This window comes from Larus michahellis, unplaced genomic scaffold (genome assembly GCF_964199755.1).
Source record: "Larus michahellis unplaced genomic scaffold, bLarMic1.1 SCAFFOLD_34, whole genome shotgun sequence".
NCBI classification, from domain to species: domain Eukaryota; kingdom Metazoa; phylum Chordata; class Aves; order Charadriiformes; family Laridae; genus Larus; species Larus michahellis.
This window is the reverse complement of record NW_027436399.1, coordinates 1,987,613-2,008,784: the sequence shown is the minus strand read 5'-3', so window position 1 is coordinate 2,008,784 and position 21,172 is coordinate 1,987,613.

Below are 21,172 nucleotides of genomic sequence, written 5' to 3'. Positions count from 1 at the left end.
CAAAAGTGCTGTGGGACAGGCAGTGTCCCTTCATCGGAGAGTAACGTCCCCTGGGAAACCCCCTGAATGCAGCACTGGGATGGGCTTCCTTGAGCCCAGGTCCCTGTGTCCATTCCTCACGCCGTGGGGCATCTCAGAGAGGTGCCGAGCAGGGAGACACAGCGCGGGGCTGAGGTGCTGCCGGCCTCTGGGAGTGGCAACAGGAGGCCATGGAGTCTGCTGCAGGGCCTCTGCCCGTGCCAGGGAAGGACTCGTGTCTCTGAACAGCCCTGCCAGCACCCTGACAGTGCTGGGTGTGTCTCCAGGAACAGCCTGTGTGCTACCTCACCCTCCCCTCTCTTCATGGCCTGTCCCTTTGATTACACGGTGTGACAGAAGCACCTCTGTGGAGCATCTCCCCTGTGCAGTCCGAAAGGGTTCTGCAGGTGTGAGCGGCATTGCCCTCTATGAGATGGCATTTCTCACCTCTCACAGAGCACAGAGCACGTCTAGGGAGTAGGAATGCAGTGAGAGGCACACACCCTCCATGTTTCGTCTCTCTGAACGTCCTTCACAATATTTTTAAGCACCTGACAGAGAAGCAAATGTCTTCAGAAATAGGTGGGCTGGGCTGTTTGCACCAATGCTGAAACTCTCCTGACGTGAAACCATGACCCTCATGGATTTTATTTTCATAACCTGCTTTTTAGACCCATTCTTCCCCATTCTCCCCCAGGTTGTTGACAGATGGGCTGAAGAAGTGGACGATGTGGTTGGTGGAAAGCTGTCTGAGCAATGACGGAGGGACATCATCTGTGGTACAAAGTCCTTCTGGAACCCACTTACTAGTGGCATCCATCAAAGACCAGCCCTTGACAACTACTATGGAACATTATTATCTCTCCGTATGATGGCAGACAATGCACTTCCACCTCCTTTGTGGATGATGCCAAGCTGGGGGAGCCCTTGAGGAATCCCACCCTGTTAGCACTGTTGGTAGCAGGAGAGTTGGGAAGGATGACTGTGGTGGGTTAAACATGGCAGGGCACGGAGGGTCGGAAGGGAGAAGCGCAGAGGGATGGCACCTTTGGGGAGGAGTGGACAGGAGAGGTGACCCAAAGCTGACTAACAGAGTACTCCATCCCACCGGCATCTTGCTCAGTATAAAAGCTGAGGGATCACAGGGCTCAGGCTCTTTTTCCAATGTCAGATGCCAGCTGGAGGAGCGGTGCTAGAGGAGGCTGGGAAGCAAAAGCGTGGTTGTGATGTGACAATTCAGGGCAGCATTTGACCAGGGGCTGGTCCCAGGCAAATGGCGCTGGAGCCCCAGTGGTCCTGCTGTGGCGGGGACATTAATGGCCTCTGCGAGTGGGGCGGGGGCAGGGGCAGAAGGAGATGCCCTGAGCCGGAGAGGGAAAAAACTAAATGCCCCAAATGGGGCAGGAGCAAAGCGAGTCACCCCGATTTCAGCAGAGGCACAAAGAGCCACCTTGAGCAGGGCAGGAGTAAATCCAGCACCTGGTGTAGGGCAGGGGCAAATGGAGCCTCCCCAGGCAAGAGAGGGGAAAAACCAGCTGTCCTGAGGGGGACACGATGAAAAGAAGCCACCCAAGCAAGGCTGAGGCCACACTGGATGCCCCAAGGGAAGGATATAAAGAAGAAAGCCTCCCCAAGTGGAGCAGGAGGAAAACTCCCTGCCCTGAGCTGAGCAGGAGGAACTCAGTGCCCCGAGCAAGAGTGGGGAAAACTGGAGGACGCAGGCGGTGCAGGGGCCCAACTGGCGAGCTCAAGGAGGGCAGGGATAACAACCAGCTGCCTTCTTGGGGCAGAGGCAACACTCATTGCCCTCCAGGCAGGTCGTGGGGTTAAACCAGATGCTAAAAAGCCACCCACAAAGTTTTTTTGGATCTGGAGGGTGGGAGAGCAGCTGGGTGGGGGCCTGGCAGCCACCCAAGGTGCACCCAGTCCAGTTGCTCAAGGTGGTGCTTTTGTAGCACTCCTTCAGTCAGCCTATGGCTGGATCCTGTGGGGTAGATAAAATCACAGAATCAAGGAATGATAGGGGTTGTAAGGGACCTCTGGAAATCATCTAGTCCACCTCCCCTGCCAGAGCAGGTTGAGCTAGAGCAGGTTGCACAGGAATGCGTCCAGGTGGGGTTTGAATATCTCCAGATACAGAGGCTACAGCACCTCTCTGGGCAGCCTGTCCCAGTGCTCTGCCACCCTTGAAGTCAAGAAGTTCTGAACCTGTCAGACACCAGGTGCTTTGCTGCAGGAGTCTCACAGACGCAGTCCTGTGCCTGGGAAGAGTGGAAAATAAAGCCCTCAGCCCCCCGACTGTGCCAGCCAAAGCTGTGAAGGGGCTCGCTGACAGCCCTGGGCAGGTTTTTATGCCTGGGGCTGGTGCGGCTCCAGGCAGAGGCGGGAGCTCTGTGGGCAGATGAGCAGCCCTTGGCCAGCAGTGCCTGGGGCAGCCCAACAGCTGCCGGCTGGTGGCTGCAGGAGGTGCCCCAGCTGTGGTTGCTGAGGGGCCACAGTGCGTCCCCGTGCGTCTGGGGGTGGCCCCTGTCACAAAGGGGCAGTGATGCGGCACCCACCCACTGCTTGTGAGCTCACCTGGCCAGGGCTTGGCATCCTCAAGAGCGGGCCAGCCAAAGCTCCTTGGGCTGAGCTGGCCCTGGGAACACTCGGCTGCTTCCTTTGCCACTTCCTTGGCTGCTTTTTCTCAACCATTCATCGTTTACTGCCCTCTTCTCCTCACCTTCCATCCTTTTCTAACGGTAATGATGATTTGACCTTCAGGACAGATCATACAGGAGGTAGATGTGGGATCAAAGTATCGTCTGGTCTATGCCTTCGGAGCTTTAGGATGAGCTGTTACAGCTTTTTAGGCTGGCCAGATACGCACTGTGGGTAGAGTTCCTATTTGCTAATTGTTATTTCTTCAAAACATCCCAGGGTGGGTAAGTAGGGGTGGCAGTGTACTCTGAGGCTTTGGGCTCCGTCTGGAATGAGAAGAAGCCCATCCTGACGGATGCGGTAGGAAGAGAGACAGAAAAGGAGCACAGCAAAGGCAGCTGTTAAGGCAGCGGCTGAAAGCCGGTCCCTCCTGTGTCCAAGGGGGCAAAGTGTGGGCTGGAGAACCAGAGGGCTCTGCTGCTAATGGCAGCCAGAGGGAAGCAGCAGGTCCTCTTCAGAGAAGGTGACACCCAGTGCAGTCTTCCCAAAGGGCCTTGGTAACTGCTGTCAGTTGGATTCCTGCGACAGGGACAGCAGGGCCGTCAGCTGCAGCTCTGCAGCGCTTGGAACTACCACTGAAACGGTGCTGGTGGCGGATGCTGTTCTCTGGGTTTAGTTTGGGATTTTTTGTAATTTTGTTGAGGTGCAGCTATTTCTTTGCACTCAGGTGTCAGGATTAGCACTGATCTTCTCTTTCTGGAGCATGTCCTGGCATCCTTTGTCATCCAGAGCTTTCCCTGCTGTTCCTGAATGGCAGCGATGGCCTCAATGGGGCCACCCATCGCTCCTGTGAGTGACGACTTCACCATCAGGCTTGGACTTTGTGAATCCCCAAAGGCAAGGGACGTGGCTGGTGCTCCGTCCCTGAATGGTGATGTACCGGCAATCGAGAGGGAATTCTGGGGTGAGTCAGTCATGACTTATGAGCCAGTTTTGACATCTCATGTCATGACTTCTCATCATGATGAGACATGAGGGGTGCCCTCATCCATCCCCCAAGTCCATTCAGCACCCAAGTACATCATCAAGGCCTTTCAGCCTTCAGTTCCCTGAGTGTGTTCTGCACTCCAGTTTGGGAAGAAAAGGCCTATTTTCACCCATGGCAATCAGGAAACTCCCTTTTATTACAGAGATACCAAAAGGCAGGCCAGCATTACTGTGGTGACAGACTAATTGAGAGAAGGTCTCTGGGTCAGACAGACCGGGTTCACCCTCTGAAGAAGTGGGAGAAAGCAAATATTTGTGTTGAGACAGCTGTATGACTGATACAATAAGCACAAGATAAATATGAGGTCACATGTAAACAGAGAGGGGAAACTCAATGCTGCTGAAGCACACTGGTAGAATCAGTTTCCACAGGGCATCCTTGAGCTCCTGGTTCCTCATGCTGTAGATGAGGGGGTTCAGTGCTGGAGGCACCACGGAGTACAGCACAGCCACCACCACATCCAGGGATGGGGAAGAGATGGAGGGGGGCTTCAGGTAGGCAAATATTCCAGTGCTGACAAGCAGGGAGACCACAGACAGGTGAGGGAGGCACGTGGAAAAGGCTTTGTGCCGTCCCTGCTCAGAGGGGATCCTCAGCACGGCCCTGAAGATCTGCACATAGGACAGCACGATGAACACAAAACAAACAAAAGCAACCAAGGCACTAACCACAATAAGCCCAACTTCCCTGAGGGAGTCTGAGTGTGAGCAGGAGAGCTTGAGGATCTGGGGGATTTCACAGAAGAACTGGTCCAGGGCATTGCCCTGGCAGAGGGGTAGGGAAAATGTATTGGCCATGTGCAGGAGAGCATGGAGAAACCCACTGCCCCAGGCAGCTGCTGCCATGTGGACACAAGCTCTGCTGCCCAGGAGGGTCCCGTAGTGCAGGGGTTTGCAGATGGCAACGTAGCGGTCATAGGACATGACAGTGAGAAGACAATATTCTAATGACATCAAAAAGAGAAAAAAAAAAACAACTGGGCAGCACACCCCGGGTAGGAGATGGCCCTGGTGTCCCACAGCGAATTGGCCATGGCTTTGGGGACAGTGGTGGAGATGGAGCCCAGGTCAAGAAAGGCGAGGCTGAGGAGGAAGAAGTACATGGGGGTGTGGAGGCGGTGGTCACAGGCGATGGCGGTGATGATGAGGCCGTTGGCCAGGAGGGCAGCCAGGTAGATGCCCAGGAAGAGCCCGAAGTGCAAGAGCTGCAGCTCCCGTGTGTCTGCGAATGCCAGGAGGAGGAACTGGGTGATGGAGCTGCTGTTTCCCTATGTCAGAAAGTCCTAAGAAGCAGGTGAGATAGATGCAGAGATCACAGAAATGATGATGCTTTCTGTAGAGAAAGGAATGGGTAAAGGCACTTTTTCAGGTTCCTCACAGACCCACTGGTTTCCCTTTGTAACGCTGTAGGAGTTGCAGTCTCTTGTGCAAGCATCACAGCTCCATTGCTGTGATTGCAAACACCACAGCTCCCCAAGTACAGGTCCTCCTTTCTACCCTTTTTAAAAATGGGTGCAATGTTTGCCTTTTTCCAGTCCCTGGGGACTTCACCTGACTGCCATGGCTTTTCAGATATCATGGAGAGCGGCTTGGCAACTCCATCAGCCAGTTCCCTCAGGACTCTGGGATGCATCTTGTCAGCCCCCATAGACTCCTGCATGCTCAGGTTCCTCAGGTGGTCACAAACCTGATCCTTTGCCACAGTGGGGGGGACTTGGCCCCTCAAGTCCCTACCTTGAGGTCCCCCCACTCGAGAGGTGTGGGAAGAGAGGTTGGCAGGGAAGACTGAGGCAAAACTGTTGTTGAGTACCTCGGCCTTCTCCTCGACCATTGTTACCAGTTTGCCAGTCTTGCTCATCAGGAGGGGTACGCTTTCTTTGACCTTCCTTTTCTGGCTGACGTATCTATAGAAGCCCTTCTTATTATTCCTTGCCTCCCTTGCCAAGTTCATCTCCAGCTGCGCCTTGGCCTTCCTGACCCCATCCCTACGCTCTTCCCAGGATACCTGTCCCTGCTTCCTCTGCCTGTGCATTTCCTTCTTGCCCTTTAGTTTGACCAGCAGGTCTCTGCTCAGCCATGCACATTGCTCAAGGCTTTATCCATGGGGTTTATCTCCACCCCAGCCACACCCAGTGCACTGAATCTCCCCTTCCATGTCATTCCTGGTCGCATCTCTGTCTCATTCCCTGTCCATTGCAGACCAACCATCTGCAATATAAATGTGGGCACCAGATGAACCCCTCCTGGGGCCTTTGACAAGCACTTGGACCTCAAAGAGCAGAGAGGTGCCTCTGGGAGGTCCTCCTCTTCCCGAGATATGCTTCCTCAACTGGTGTCTTTAGGACACATGAGTGGTAAATGGAGAAACATGGTCATCCCCTGAGAGCTTCTTAACGTTTCAGTTAGTGTTAGGCAGTGATTGGTAGTGGGTAGGGATGCCAGAGAGGGCAGAGGAAACTCAGTGACAAACAAGTCTTATGAGGAGCGGTGGAGGGAACTGGGATTGTTTAGTCTGGAGAAAAGGAGGCTGAGGGGAGACCTTATCGCTCTCTCCAGCCACCTGAAAGGAGACTGTAGAGAGGTGGGGGTGGGTCTCTTCTCCCAAGTAACAGGTAAGAGGAAAAGAGGAAACAGCCTCAAGTTGCACCAGGGGAGGTTTAGACTGGATATTAGGAAAAAATTTTTCCTCTGAAAGGGTTATTAAGCATTGGAAGAGGCTGCCCAGGGAAGTGCAACCATCCCTGGAGGTATTCAGAAGACGGGTAGACATAGTGCTTAGAGATATGCTTTAGTGATGGTTTTTGTCAGAGTTAGGTTGGTGGTTGGATGATCTGAAAGGTCTCTTCCAACTTAGGCAAGGCTATGATTCTTTGCACCCCAGAATGCAGGTTGCCCTCTTGGCTGCCAGGGCACTCTCCTGACTCACATTAACCCAGCTGCCAACCAGCGCCCCCAGATCCCTTTCTGCAGGGCTGCTTTCCAGCCACTCCTCTTCCAGCCTATACTTGTGGCCACCATTATTTCATCCCAGGTGTAGAATGCAGCCTTTGTTCTTGTTAAACATGCTGAGAGTTGCCTTCTCTGGGTCATGGACACAGGTGCTAAACTGAACAGGGCCCAGGAGCCAGCATCCCTGTGCTGCCCCACAGTGCCCCAGTATGCCCCAGTACGTACCCTCAGTAAGTCCATGCTGACTGCATTTGAAGACAATTTTTTCTTTTTGGTGCCAAGAAATGTCACCCAAGAGGACACTAACTGGTGGCACACTCCCCACCAACGTGAGCTTGTACAGCCAGGGAGTTGTTCCCTGAGTTGCATTTTTGGCCTCGTTCAGAGCTGGGTGCAACACTTGCTTGTCCTCTCTCACAAGAGACCTCTGCTAACCCAATGACTTTTCAAAAGGGATATCCCAAAGAAATGTCAATCTTGTTCTGTAACTTCACTACCACTATTTTGCCTGTAATCCTACGTACATAATTTCTGTAATCTTTCATACATTTTCACCTGTCCAAATACAACGACCATTTCTAAAGTCATCTTTCCAGGTGCAGACTGTCTAGACAGGGGCCTTTTCTATTATATTCCCGTTTTCTCCTTCCCTTACTCTTTCTTCATTCAGGTTCCTGTCCCCCATCCAGCTGCTGCTTTGAGCTTCACATGGTTAAAGGTTTCCCTGTCTTTCAGTAGTCTAATTATCTCCTGTAGCCAACTCTTTAACTATGTTTATATCAACCTTTCTGTACCTACCTATCTAAAGCATTTCTCATAAGATTACAACCTGGCTTCTGTTGTCAAGGACAACAAAAAAAGTTTCTATAAATATATTAGCAATAAGAAGAGGACTAAGGATTATCTCTGTCCTCTAGTAGATGGGGCCGGCAACATAGTGACCAAGGATGAGGAAAAGGCTGAGGTACTTAATGAAGTCTTTGCCTCAGTCTTCAGCAGTAGGACCAGTTGTTCCCTGAGCACCCAGAGCCCTGAGCTAGAAGACAGGGATGGGGAGCAGAATGAAGCCCCTGTAATCCAAAGGGAAACGGTGAGGGACCTGCTTCAGCACCTGGAGGTGCACAAATCTATGGGGCCGGATGGGATCCACCCAAGGGTATTGAAAGAGCTGGCAGAAGTGCTCACCAGGCCACTTTGCATCATTTATGAGCAGTCCTGGACAACCAGGGAGGTCCCAGCTGACTGGAGGTTGGCAAATGTGACACCCATCCACAAGAAGGGCTGGAAGGAGGATCCGGGGAACCACAGGCCAGTCAGTCTGACCTCGGTGCCTGGGAAGGTCATGGAACAGATCCTCCTCAGTGCCATTACACGGCACATGCAGGAGAACAGGGTGATCAGGCCCAGTCAGCATGGGTTTGTGAAGGGCAGGTCATGCCTTCAAACCTAATATCCTTCTATGATAAGGTGACCCACTTAGTGGATGAGGGAAAAGCTGTGGATGTTATCTACTGGGGTTTTTGCAAAGCTTTTGACACTGTTTCCCAGAGCATTCTCCTGGAGAAACTGGCTGCTCATGGCCTGGACAGGTGTACTCTTTGCTGGGTAAAAAACTGGCTGGATGGCCGTGCCCAGAGAGTGGTGGTAAATGGAGTTAAATCCAGTTGGTGTCCGGTCACAAGTGGTGCCCCCTAGGGCTCGGTGCTGGGGCCGGTTCTCTTTAATATCTTTATCAATGATCTGGATGAAGGGATCGAATGCACCCTCAGTAAGTTCGCAGATGACACTAAACTGGGCGGGCGTGTTGATCTGTTTGAGGGTAGGTTGGCTCTGCAGAGGGATCTGGACAGGCTGGACCGATGGACTGAGACCAATGGTATGAGGTTCAACAAGGCCAAGTGTCGGGTCCTGCACTTGGGACACAACAACCCCATGCAGCGCTACAGGCTTGGGGCAGAGTGGCTCGAAAGCAGCCCGGCAGAAAAGGACCTGGGGGTGTTGGTGGACAGCCGGCTGAATATGAGCCAGCAGTGTGCCCAGGTGGCCAAGAAGGCCAACAGCATCCTAGCCTGTATCAGGAATAGTGTGGTGAGCCGGACTAGGGAAGTGATCATCCCCCTGTACTCGGCACTGGTGAGGCCCCACCTCGAGTGCTGCGTTCAGTTTTGGGCCCCTCGCTACAAGAGGGACATTGAGGTGTTGGAGCGTGTCCAGAGAAGGGCTACAAAGCTGGCGAGGGGTCTGGAGGACAAACCTTATGAAGAACGACTGAGGGAGCTGGGGTTGTTTAGCCTGGAGAAGAGGAGGCTGAGGGGAGACCTTCTCACCCTCTACAACTCCCTGAAAGGAGGTTGTAGAGAGATGGGGGCTGACCTCTTCTCCCTGGTGACAAGCGATAGGACGAGAGGAAACGGGTTCAAGTTACGTCAGGGGAGGTTTAGATTGGATATTCGGAAACCCTTTTTCACTGAAAGGGTTATTAAACATTGGAATAGGCTGCCCAGGGAGGTGGTGGATTCACCACCCCTGGAGGTGTTTAAAAAAAGGGTAGATGGGGCACTTAGGGACATGGTTTAGAAGTGGCTTTTGTCAGGGTAGGTTAAAGATTGGACTCGATGATCTTAAAGGTCCCTTCCAACCTCAGCAATTCTATAATTCTATGATTCTATGATTCTACCCCTTGCAGAAAAGCAACCTCATTCGAGGCAGCAGGTACTTAGCATATGGCCACAGAGGGTGTTTTATTGTTTATCAAACACGATCCGACATGATCAGGCTTTACTTTTCTTTGCTTGCAAAGAGGAGAAACCCTTCTGTGCCTGGGCGCAGCCAGGTCTCTAAGGAGAGCCAGAGGGAGCTGGTGCAATGGAGCTGTAACATCCAGCTGCAGAGATCGGCGGCGAAGTCTGATGGAAGGAAAATGATGTAAATCCCAACTGGGCAATGACAGAAATAGTGGGGTTGGGGTGGGGGTGAGGAGGAAGGATGTCCACACAGTGTCAGACCTCAAGGGACTGCTTTTCCTAGCCATCCAGACCTCCTGAGGAGACCCTCTGGATCAATATCAGTTGCAGAAGACTTCTATCACCTTTTCAATAGACTGAAATGTAAATTAAAAGAAACCCTTTAAACTAAAAAAAAAAATAATTTATTAGGTTCTGATTGAAATCTTCCTTCTTAACTACATTATGTAAGAACTCCAATTAGCTGTAGAAGTCTTGAAGACTTGAAGGAAATTGAAGGAAGAGAAGTAGGTCTTTAGGGCTTTCTGTACTTTAATGAGCCCCGTGGCGTATTTAGCTCTGTGTCCATGAACCTCAGATACTGAGAGAAGATTGAAAACACTGCTCAAGGAGTCAGAAGAAAAACTCAAAGTACCTGGAAGCATTAATGGGCCCCACTGAGGGCCACTACTGACAAAGTCTCCCCATGGACTCGTTAGAGGAGATAGCTGGAGGCTGTGATTGCAGGAAGGCAAAGGCACAGTGCAGGTGGCTGTAAAGCTGTTGCTTTGTTTGATGAAGCAGAAGGGCCAAACCTGACCCTCAGGCCCTGGGAAGGCAGATCCTGCCCCTCAGGTGTGGCTCAGGGCTCTTCCTGGGGGCAGTGGGGTGTGAGGGTGAGCAAGGCCAAGGGTAGGGAGACTGTGCAACACCTCCCTCCTTCCCCATGGAACGTTGAAGCAGAAACCAAGTCCAGAGCCTCAAAATAAAGTTTCTTCTGGTAGGCCTTGGTGGCAGAGGCAAGTGCCATAGCCAAAGGGACAAAGACCTTGGTGCTGTTGGGTTTTTTAGCCTGGCCAGACCCTAGGACACCTCTACTGCAGAGTGACCATCACTGTCCCATGCCTGTGCCTCTTTCCTTGTAGGCTGCAGGCACCCATTGTGCTTTCCCACATCGCTCTCACCCCGGCATTTCCGTATCTTTTCTGATGTCTGTCCACTCTCACTGGCTGTTCCTTGAAACACAAAGCCATAGGCTGATCAAGACTCCCTCTGGGTGACCTCTTGCACCACAGTGCAACCCTTTGGGTGAGATTTCTTTTTCCTCACATGCAGTCCGAACCTTCCAAGCTGCAGTTTCTTGAGGTTTCCTTCTCTTCCTACTACCAAGAAAAGCTCCACCGCCTCTGAAGCCACCCTTCAAGCAGGTGCAGGCTACTGCTAGAGAGCCCTGGGCCTCCACTTCAAAAGGTACAGAAGCCCAGCTCCCTCAGCTTCTCCACAAAGGCCTCAAACGCCATCCTGGCCAATGTCCTTTGGAGCTTCTCCACTTCCTCCTCCTTCCTTCAGAACAGAGAGCCCCACACACAGACACACTAGACCAGATGTGGCCACAACAGTGCTGGGCCAAGGGGGATGATAAGTGCCTTGTCTGGGTGGCCGTGTGCCCCCTAATGCAGCCCTGTGTGCAGCTAGTCCAGTTCACGGTCCGCATGTACCACTGGCTAAAGTTGCATCCCTCGTAATGCCCAGGCCCTTCTCCTCGGGGTCAGTCCTTGGCCAGTCAGGCCACAGCATGCCCTCATCTGTGGGGTGATCCTGCCCCCAGGAAAGGTCTGACCACTTCTCCTTGTAAAACTGTGTGAGTTTTCCATTTGCTGAATCCCAGAGTTTATCAGGGTCCCCCAGGAATGAAGCTCCATTGGGCCAGTCGTTCCTGTGTGCCTGCAGATGGCTCTCCCTGACACGTGCTGCCTCTGACAAGATAACAGCATGAGGAATCGCAGGACACTACAGATAATCAAAGGAGGCACTTGATCAATGCCATTGTTCACCAAGGTACACATTCCCATGGTGAGAAGCTCAGAAACACCAAATGAAAGTACAAAGGAAGCCAAACTAGGACCATGGAGGAAAGAGGAAATAGAGGTGGGCTATTTGCATGGGAGGGTACAGGGATGGTCAAGGGGAAAAACTTTTGAGTGGGAAAAGAGGGAAAAAGAAACGGTGAAACAATGGAAAGGATCAGGGCTGTTTGGGGGGACCTGCCAAGCAGCCCTGCATCTGAGCAACCATGCCTGGAGTGCGACAAGAAAGTCCCTAATCATCTGACCACACTTTCTGGTTGACTTCTGAGGTCACCAGGAACCTGACTGATTTCCCTCCCTTCATAAAGGAAAGATGGTGGATTGAAACGCAGAATCATTCATGCTGGAAGGAAGCTGAGGAGATCTCTAGACCACCCTCCTGCCCACAGCAGGGTCAGCTATGGGGTCAGACCAGGTTGCTCAGGGCTTCCTTCATTTTGGGCTTGCAAAGCTCCAAGGATGGAGATGACACAAGCCCTCTGGGAAATCTTCTCCAGTGTTTGACTGTCTTGACAGGGAGAAAGTTTTGCTCATTTGTTTCAGCTGATGCCATTGGCCCTCATGCTCCCATCACACACAACAGTGAAGAGCCTTTGTCATGGTGACAGCCAAGAAGATGTGGGAAGGCTGATATTAGGTCTCCCCAAAGCCTTCTCTTCTCCAGGCTTTGCACCTTTGCAGCAAGGTGGCCAATGGCTTTCTGGGCTGCACTAGGAAGAGCACTGCCAGCAGGTCGGTGGAGGTGATCCTTCCTCTCTACTCAGCCCTGCTACAATTTGTCTTGCCCATTTCCCTCGGTGTTTGCTACCCGACTACCTTCACTTAGAGGTGGTGGTAGGGCTTCAGGTTAGTGGCTGTAAATAGGGTAAAGGCCTCTCATGAATGTTTTCACAGCCAGTGTCACAGAAGTCTAAACATCCTCTGAACAGACCTTACCTCTTCAAACCTTCCAACCCCTACTGTTCTGCGATGCTGATTCTTTGATTCCATTGTCATTGCCCAGAGGGGCTACCACAGATGCAGACTGCTCCAGGGCAGGTATTTATATTTAGGCCGATCAATGATGTTGTTGCTTTAATGTTTTTTTGTTGTGGTATATGCTGCTGTTGTTAGGGAAATCACACAAACACTTGAAGGACAATGGAAGGGTTACCACCTTAGTGGCCCTCCAGTGAGCTGGCTCCTGTTTGCCATTGTCTCACTGTCACTGGGCAGGGTGTGGTGTAAAAGGTGCTGAGCAGAGCAGGACAATCACTTCTGGCTGTGCTCCTGCTCATACAGCCTCAGATGCTGTTGGCCGCCTTTGCTGCTGGCTCTTGTTTGGCCTGATAAAACTCAAGGAGCGCCAGGGCCATTTCCACAGAGCTGCTGCCCAGCCACGCAAAATGATCCAAAATGGATCAGAGCAGCCCTGCTCTGACATCAGCCTGGTCTCTCAACGTCCTTGGATTCATCCCATCTGGTCCAATGGACTACCAAAGGTTGACCTTACCTGTGTAGCCCCTGACTTGATCTGCATCCACTGCTGGATTTCGCATGGGGTTCTGCCTCTTAGGCACGTGGAACCGGGAGACCTTGCTGGTGAAGACGCAGGCCAAGAGTACCTCGTACCTATCTACACCTACTCTCTGCAAATTCAGCCATGACCACACATTATCTTTGTTTATTCTTTAGGTGTTCCTGAAGGAGTAACTGCTCATTGTTGTGCCCTTCAAATCCCTTGCAAGTGTCAACTCTACGGGAGCTTTGGCTTTTCTAAAACCAACCATATTCCTCAATTCCTCCTTTGTTTTCATCCTTGCATCCACCTCTTCATGCTTCTTTTATTCTATGGAGCTTCCCCATGAGTGTCTTGTTTCCCCCAGCTCTTCTTCTGGTAGCTCTGCCTGTTGTCCTGACTATGGGTATGACCACACTCTCGCACTTGAAAGACGCTGTCCTTGCAGACCACTGTACTGCAGACCCTCTGCTGCCCTTCTGTGCTGCTCACATGGGCTCCCCCCAAAAAAGTCAGAAGACTAGGCCAAAGTCTGCTCCTCTGAGGTCTGTCATCTGCATTCTTCTATTCTCCTTCTCCTTGGGAGGTGAGACCCCACTATTTCACGGTCACGGCACCCAAAGCTAGCACTGTTTTTTACGTGAAAAAACAACATTTCCACTAGTTGAAAATGTCCATGGTGTTGATATCTTGTGATTCAGGCAGACGATGAAAATCATTGGCATGCCCAAAACTGGACAGAGAAGAGCCTCATGAAGTTCAGCAAAGGGAAAAGCAAGCCCTGGACCCAGGGAGAGATAGTCCCCTGCACCAGTACAGGTTGGGGGCTGAGTGACTGAGAGCTTCTCAACACTTTGGCATAGAAGGACCTTTGTGTTCTGATAGTCAAGCAGCTGACTGAGAGCCAGCAGTGTGCCCTTGCAGCAAAGCAGGCCGACAGCCTCCTGGGTGCGTTAGGAAGAGCGGTGCCAGCAGGTCGCGGGAAGCGATCCTTCCTCTCTACTCAACACTGGTGACGCACTTCTGTGGTGGTCAATAATTTTCATTTACTTCCTTAACTGTTCCTCAACTTCATTAACTGTTCTGTAACTCCCCATCCTTGTGCCCTTGAAGTCCAGGGGAGCTCTGGCTTTTCTAAAACCTCCCTTATTTCTCAATTCCTCCTTTAATTCTTCATCGCCCTCTCATATGCTTCCTTTTCCTATGGAGCTTCCCCATGGGGAGACACCACTATTTCCCAGGTGAGACCCCACGAGTTCATGGTCATGAAAAACAAGGCTGACACTGGTTTTCACATCCATGTCCAGCTCTTTTTTCTTTGAGAGGAACAGCTGCAGATGACATCACCATTGTAGACCACACTGGCAGCTGTGCTATAAAGAGTTGTGTCCCAAGCTGTGCCTTGACCAAGACCTTCCAGAAAAATCCAGGACTGTTTGCATGCTGCTGTGGTCCCCCTCCACTGAAAGCCAGGACAATTAAAGTCTACAAGGGGACTTCAATAGGTTCTTTGTCTCCCACCACAATGTCACCCTTATTAGTCTCTCCTCTGACACTCTCCCACCAGGGCTCACCCAACTAATTCATTCCATAGAGGAGCTCCACACATCTCAGCAGATCCTTCACACTGAGGGCAAACCCCTCCTGACCTTCCTGGCCTCCTGATCTCCTGAGCCCACCCATCACAGCAGCCCAGGCATGTGAGCTGTCCCAACACCCCTCAGCTGTTCTTCCCTCCAAGTGGAAGGAAGATGTTGCACACACAGCTCCAGCTCCTCCTCTCTGGGCCCCAGGCTGAGGGCATCAGGGGCATGTCTGGGCTGCAGCACCTCAGCTGTGGCACATTTGGGCTGAGAGCATAATTGCAGTGGGAAAACCTTCTTCCAAGACCTCAGTTGTGCAAAGGCTTTGCTTCAGAGCAGAGACATGCTGGAGTGGATGGGAGATAGTCGTGTGAAGAAGAAATGAGGTTCTCTCAAAGAGAACAAACCCTGCTTTCCGACGGGCCAGAGAGAAACAGAGCTCAGCAGTCAGTCTGAGCAGGAGAGGGCTTTGCTGTCTGTTGTGTCTCTGCAGCCCTGAGGGCCTGTGCTGGAGGGGAAGCTGATCTCAGGAAGGAAGAGATGATGTTGACAATGTCCTTGAGTGTGGAAATCCTGTGATTGAGGTCCACGGTGAAAATCATTGGCCTGATCCATGACTGTATCATCAAGGGGATGGTTAAACTCTGGAGGAGAGAAGAACCAGCAGAGTGTGAGAGTGAAGGAACACGTGTGGAGACCGTGGTGTGATGTGCTTGGTATTCATGCCCTGCCCGGCATCTACCGTAAAGAGAAGGGACAGCCCTTGCGTCACTGCAGTGGTGGGATTCAGTCAGTGGCCCAAAGGCAGCGTCTCTCTCTGAGATGCCCTGGGGGATGCCTGTCCCACAGCTAGTCTGGATGGGGATGGGGCTCCTGGACAGGACCTGTGCTGTCCATGTCAGCTGCGTGCAGTTGTGCTGGAGAGCCCTGGCACCTCCCACAGCACCACAGGCCTGAATGTGTCAATTAAAGTAAGATTCAGCTGCCCTGAGTTAGATTAGGCCATGAAGGGTATGTGAGACATGTAGAAAATACAGCTGATGGAGATCAGAAAGAGAGAGACTCCATTTTCCCTGTGCCACATGACTCCATTTGGTCAGCTGAATCCCTCCATGGGCTGCCCTGGACATAAGGAAGAGTTACAGGTTCACTTGTCCTATGTGTGGTCGTCTCCTCTCGTCGAAGTTGGCCAAAATATTTTCTGACCAGCCTCCAAGAAGATGCCCCCAGATACTGCCCTGTCTCTATGAACTGTTGCATTAGAGCTTGCAGTGACCAGCATGCATCTTGGTCACCTCTGGCACCAAATGTGTCCCCAGGTGTCTGTGTCAGCACATCTGACTCCTGCCCTCCATCTCCATTCCTTAGCAAGGGAGCTGAGACAAGGAGCTCACATACAGGAGCCTATTTGGGGCACATCTGAAGTGAGACAAGAGGAATCCCACCTCCACTGGGTTTGTGGCATGCTCCTCTTTTAGCCCACAGGCCTCCAAGCCCAGGATGAGGACCCTCCATTGACTTGGCTGAATCGCTTTTCTCAGAAGAGTTAAAGCAGATTCTTCCCCAGCATTGTCTGGGTGTCCTATTAGAGAATGAAACAAAAAAGGTATTCTTGGACTTATATCTGTCTAATTGAGAAATGCAACTGCAGGAAAGAAGTGTCTCTGCCCAGCTGAGGGAGGGAACATCAGTGGTGACTTCATCCTGTTTCCCAGCAGGTTCCCCTGGAGCCCCAGGGACAGCTGGAGGGAGCCCCGAGGGGGCAGAGAAAGGGCTGCCTTGGGCTGGTCCTCTGCTGCTGAGCTGGGCTGGGCTCCTGGCATGGAGGGAGCTGATGGCAAGCGGGCAGCGCTGCAGAGAGACAGCTCTGCCCAGGAGCAGCTCCTCTGCCAAGCGCAGCAGGGCTGAGGGCACTGCCTGCAGGCACCCGAGAGGAGCCAGGCACAGAGAGGATAAAGGCAGCTGGGAGTGGGAGGAGAGTTCTGAGCTCGTTCTTGGGGAAATCTTCACCCCTGTTGACACAGTCAGTCTCTGGCTGTGGGGCAATGCAGGGGGGTCTCCTGGAGGGATGTTCTAGGGCTGGCTGAGAGGAGCTGTCAGGATGGCTCTCCTGGCTTCTCTGGTGTGGAGAAGGAGGCCGTGCTTCCGAGCAGGGATGCCCTGCTGCACCATCGCAGCGACAAGGAAGGAGGGCTGCCTTCTGCGAGGGACTGTGGCAGGGTTTTGAAGACAGGTGGGTGTGCAGGCAGGGGTGCCCAGGGCTGTCCTTGAGAGCAGGGTCCCTGCAGCCCAGGGCTCTGTGTGCCGGGGCAGGGACTCTGCTGCTTGCCAGGGTCAGCTCTCAGCCTGCCCAAGGAGTTCCCCCCCGAGCGTCTGTGGGGAGAAGCTGTGGGGAAAAGGAGAGACTCCCCTCAGGGCAGGGTCCTTTGGCTCTTTTTCGAGTGTGTGCTGTGTGGGTCAGGGCTGCCCACAGCTGCAGATCTCCCCCAGAGCACTGGCAGAGGCAGCATTTCCAGAGGAAAGACAAGGCAGGGGCTGCCTGGAAGATGAAGACATTGCAGGGTCTGTGCTCTCAGCTGTCTCCTGAGGGAAAGGAGCTGTCACTGTTCCACTGAGGGATCAGCAGATCTGCCAGAAAGCTCACAAAGTGCCTTCAGCCCCTCCTCTCCCTACACACAGCACCAGCAGCACTTTTGCTTCCAGCATCAGGCTTTCTCTCCTCTCCTCCTGAGGAGCCACAAAGAGGGAGATGGCCCTGGGCAGTGCCCTGCTGCCAGGAGGGGTCTGCAGGGCAGAGCTGAGCCCCCAGCGGGTGGGATGGGCTGTGGGAGCAGGGACAGGGAGGAGACGTGGGCACAGAGCAGCAGCTCCTGGCAGGGGCAGCTCCAGGCAGCAGAGACATGGGCAAGGGCTGGGGGAAACTGCCAACACGCACTGGGGAGGGGGCGTTCAGGCATCTCTCTGTTGGTCCTTCACTGGAGATGTCCTCTGGGTGTTCTTTGGTGGGCAATGAGCTGACTCTCCCCTCAGAACACCTCGTCTCCGGGACCCCAGACTCTCTGCTTTGCCTGTCCTGCTGGGCTTGCCAGCTGCCCCCAGAAAGGCAGAGCTCTCCTGTGGGATCCTAGGGAGGGCTGAGCCTTTCCCTGGGGGTCGGGCACTCTCCTCGCAGAGTTCTTTGATTGTCTCTGTGAGGGGTTGTGTCCTGCTCTCTCCATCACAGCTTTAACTCTGGTTTGGGAAAGAGAAGAACTTGTATATTTGTTCAAACAGTGCTCCACTGTTCCCAAGAGTTCAGTTATTTGTTTGGGTTTGTTTTTTAAGAGGAATTTGTGTGTGAAGTCATCTTCAAGGCAGCACAAGCAGAAGCACAGGGCAGATGGAAAAAAGACTGATGGACACTGCAGCTCTCCTGACTCTGTACTAAACAACAGAGATTAGAGCCCTGTGTCCTGTCCTGTCTTAAGACTCCACATTTTCCACATTTTCAGTCATAAAAATGAGTATTTCTTCCCCTAAAAAGAACAGTTACCAGACGTGATGGTAGAAAATCAAAAAAACACAGAAAAGGAGACTGTCTTTGCTATAAGGCGTCTGTCCTAATTTTTTTTTCCGTTTTTTTCCTCCTTTGGACAAGGCCCCCATGCCAAGAAAGAGCAAATGTCCAACAGCAGCTCCATCACCCAGTTCCTCCTCCTGGCATTCGCAGACACACGGAAGCTGCAGCTCTTGCACTTCGGGCTCTTCCTGGGCATCTGCCTGGCTGCCCTCCTGGCCAACGGCCTCATCATCGCCACCATCGTCTGTGACCACCGCCTCCACACCCCCATGTACTTCTTCCTCCTCAACCTCTCTGTTCTGGACCTGGGCTCCATCTCTACTACTCTTCCCAAATCCATGGATAATTCCCTCTGGGACACCAGGGCCATCTCCTACTTGGGATGTGCTGCACAGGTTTTTTCTTTCTTATTCAGTGCTGCAGCAGAGTTTTCCCTTCTCACCGTCATGTCCTATGACCGCTACGTTGCCATCTGCAAACCCCTGCACTACGGGACCCTCCTGGGCAGCAGAGCTTGTGTCCACATGGCAGCAGCTGCCTGGGGCAGTGGGTTTCTCTATGCTCTCCTGCACACGGCCAATACATTTTCCCTGCCCCTCTGCCAGGGCAATGCCCTGGACCAGTTCTTCTGTGAAATCCCCCAGATCCTCAAGCTCTCCTGCTCACACTCAGACTCCCTCAGGGAAGTTGGACTTATTGTTGTTAGTGTCTGTTTAGCATTTGGTTGTTTTGTGTTCATCGTGCTGTCCTATGTGCAGATCTTCAGGGCCGTGCTGAGGATCCCCTCTCAGCAGGGACGGCACAAAGCCTTTTCCACGTGCCTCCCTCACCTGGCCGTGGTCTCCCTGCTTGTCAGCACAGGAATCTTTACCTACCTGAAGCCCCCCTCCATCTCCTCCCATGTTCTAGACCTGGTGATGGCAGTTCTGTACTCAGTGGTGCCTCCAGCCGTGAACCCCCTCATCTACAGCATGAGGAACCAGGAGCTCAAGGATGCCCTGTGGAAACCGATGACCAGATGATTTTCAGAAGCAATAAACTTCTTCGGTCTTGTTTTGGAAACCACTCAGAATGTAGCTTGTTACAGGGGAAGCCCATCTTCTGTAGCTTTTGTTAGTTTTGGTTTGAGTTTGTGATTTTGGCATTGGTTTTCTTTGTATAATGCTGTCCACAAAGAAGTGTCATCATTTTTGTTCTTTCTAATTATGCATCTCTTAATTTGTGAATCCCACAGACATTGTAAAAGAGGACCAGTGCTCTCTGTGTCTTTAAACAAAAGAAAGAATCTTCTAGCGACTTGTTTGCCCAAGATCCTTCCTTTGGGCCCTGCTCTGGAGCTGCAGGGCTGTGCCTGTGAGCAGAGGTGGAGGGGAAAGGGTCTCAGCACAGCAGCACTGTCAGGGAGCACCAGCCTTGCTCTTTTCAGACTTATTCTCTTTCTGTTTCCACACTCTCCTGCTGAGCGCAGGTGTTGCTGTAAGGACCGAGTGCTCTGGCAGCTCATACTCCTGCTGTGTGCTGTCCTGTCCCCACAGGCAGGGACAGGCACTGGGCGCTTCTCCGGCAGAGCTGGCCTCCCCAACAGCTCCTCCGTCACCGTCACACCGTGGCATTGCCGCAGGGCGGTGCCTGAAGGCTCAGGCCTTCTTCCAAAGTTGCTCTCAAGGAAATGCCCAGGAAAGTGCCCTGCAATCGAAAACACCTGTGTGCAGCTTAACTGTGTGAGTGTGCAGGGGGGGACAAGCAGCAGGTCCCTCGCCCAGCCAGGGCTCCTGGGAAAGGCATGAAGGACCAGCAGAGCAGGTTCTTGTCAGGTCCTGTGTGTGCAGGACACCCCAGGGAAGCTTCCACAGGGCAATGGTCGCACACCTGGCTAGTAAAAACCACAGGAATGAGCATAAAGTGCATGTCGTGAGATTAACCCGAGTGACCACAAAACCCATCAGCTATTCCTGTGAGTTCCATGAAGGCCTGCGAGGCACACAGTGTCTGGAGGTCACTTCACTTGGAGAGTAACGTCCCCTGGGAAACCCCCTGAATGCAGCACTGGGATGGGCTTCCTTGACCCCGGGTCCCTGTGTCCATTCCTCACGCCGTGGGGCATCTCAGAGAGGTGCCGAGCAGGGAGACACAGCGCGGGGCTGAGGTGCTGCCGGCCTCTGGGAGTGGCAACAGGAGGCCATGGAGTCTGCTGCAGGGCCTCTGCCTGTGCCAGGGAAGGACTCGTGTCTCTGAACAGCCCTGCCAGCGCCCTGACAGTGCCGTGTGTGTCTCCAGGAACAGCCTGTGTGCTACCTCACCCTCCCCTCTCTTCATGGCCTGTCCCTTTGATTACACGGTGTGACAGAAGCACCTCTGTGGAGCATCTCCCCTGTGCAGTCCGAAAGGGTTCTGCAGGCGTGAGCGGCATTGCCCTCTAGAAGATGGCATTTCTCACCTCTCACAGAGCACAGAGCACGTCTAGGGAGTAGGAATGCAGTGAGAGGCACACACCCTCCATGTTTCACCTCTCTGAACGTCCTTCACAATTTTTTTAAGCACCTGACAGAGAAGCAAATGTCTTCAGAAATAGGTGGGCTGGGCTGTTTGCACCAATGCTGAAACTCTCCTGATGTGAAACCATTACATTCATCATGGACTTTGTTTTCATAACCTGCTTTTTAGACCCATTCTTCCCCTTCCTGTTCATGCTGGAATCCTGCGCGTGCAGCAGAGCTGCACTTGGGGGCAGCTCTCCTGCCCAGCATGGGCAGGCAGAAGGCCTTCTCCACTGGCTCCTCTCCCCTCCCTGGAGCCACTCCTTTCTGCGGCACCCCCACCACTGTCAGTGGGATGCCCAGAACAGCCCTCCTGAGAGAGTTTAACAACGCCCTGTTTCAACACACACCTCACCCCTGCTCGATCCTCTCATCTACAGCCTGAGGAGAAGGAAGGATGGGGGTTGGGAGGAACTGACAGAAACAGCTTAGGAAAGCTGTCGGCTGCAGAGAGATCCCGTTGGAGTCGTGGGCTTGTAGGAAGAAATCACTTCTGGTTTTCTTCTGAAGCGGCCCCCAAGGATCTGGACA